A 1,656-nucleotide genomic window follows, 5' to 3' on the forward strand; every position below is an offset into this window, starting at 1 on the left:
TAGTGAAAGTATCCCTAAGGTGGTTTAGAGGCACGCTGCTGGGTCGTGAGCAGCGTGTTAGGATTGGAGATTCTGAATCTGGAAGTATCTTGGTGACTTCTGGAGTTCCTCAAGGGGGACACTGTTTCCCATTGCTTTTTTATTTATTTCTGACTGACCTTGTAACGTGTTTAACTGACTGTGATTACTTAGCATATGCAAATGATTTAAAACTTTTCCGTGTTATTAAGTCACAGCGGGACTCTGATATCTTACAACACAATCTTACTTCTTTTGTAAAGTGGGCTAATATGAATGATGATCTCTCTTTAAATATAAATAAGTGCTACTCAATTGGATTCTCTAGACTTAAAAATAAAATTAATAATATATACACTATTGATGACATAGTACTTAGTTCTGTTGACTCAATAAAGGATTTAGGAGTAGTCTTTGATACTCAGCTCAAATTTGGGGAACACTGTGATCTTGTGGAGGGGAAGGCCTCTCAGATGTTAGGTTTTGTTTTACAAACTTGTCGTGACATGTCTATTTCTACTTTGAAGATACTTTATTGTTCATTAGTTAGAAGTCATTTAGAGTATGCCTCGATCATTTGGTCTCCTTTTTATAATTGTCACAAAATGCAACTTGAAAGAGGTTTACCCGGTATTGTTCCTACAAGTTGAATATGCAGGATAACCTACTTGACATGGAGGCATTATTGGGACTTCAATCGTTGGAATCTAGAAGGATTCAAAGTGACCTCAGCTTTATGTATAAGGTTATTCATGGGCTTATTGATTGCCCTGCTCTTATCAACAGCTTTAATTCAAAGGTCCCTGCACGCACCCTAAGGAGACATGAACTGTTTGCTTTACCAATCTGTCACTCCAACTATTCTTTACATTCTCCAATCTGTCGTAGTCTTACCTATTTAAACTCTCACCCTGAACTTGATCCATTTGCAAGCTCACTCTCTCGATTTATTGGTCAACTGGGTCAAATATTTTAATTTATTGTTTTCTTATTGTGTTTATTTCTTGTGTATATGTTTTGAAGACTGTCTAATTATGTTCGTGAAAGTACTTTTATTATGTTGATTATACATCTTTTACTTTATTTAATATTGTAACCAAATCTTTTGTAAAATGGGGTTTCCCGTATATTGATTGAATAAATAAAAGGTGTCAATTTTTTTCGGTTTTCTATGAATGCCTATCATTTTAAAAGTACTCAAGATAGTTTTTTTTTGAAATATTTCTTTTGAGCACCTGGTCTATTGCCCATTTTCGGCCTATCGTTGATTTTTGGAACACCCTGTATAAGCACACATAGGTATAGGTAGGTTTTAAGCATTAAAATTGTTCCTGCAGTATACGGCTAGCAAGTAAATTTTCAAAATGCATGTTTCCAATTGATTTATTGGATGCCCAAGTTTCTGTCAATCTGATAAAGTTGACGACTGGTATCGATAAGGTTGAACAGAAACACAATTTTAGGTACCTACAGAATAAAAAAAAACAATTTATAACTTTTTAAACTTTTATTTTCCTTATTAAATAATTGGCAGCGAGGCGAACATAAATAACAATAAAATATTGAATGCCCAGGTGTTTTTGTTATAAAAGCGTCCGCACCAAAGACCCTAAATTAATTAATAATAGACATCAAACA

The sequence above is a fragment of the Anthonomus grandis genome, chromosome 8 (genome assembly GCF_022605725.1).
Source record: "Anthonomus grandis grandis chromosome 8, icAntGran1.3, whole genome shotgun sequence".
In the NCBI taxonomy this organism is placed as follows: Eukaryota; Metazoa; Arthropoda; class Insecta; order Coleoptera; family Curculionidae; genus Anthonomus; species Anthonomus grandis.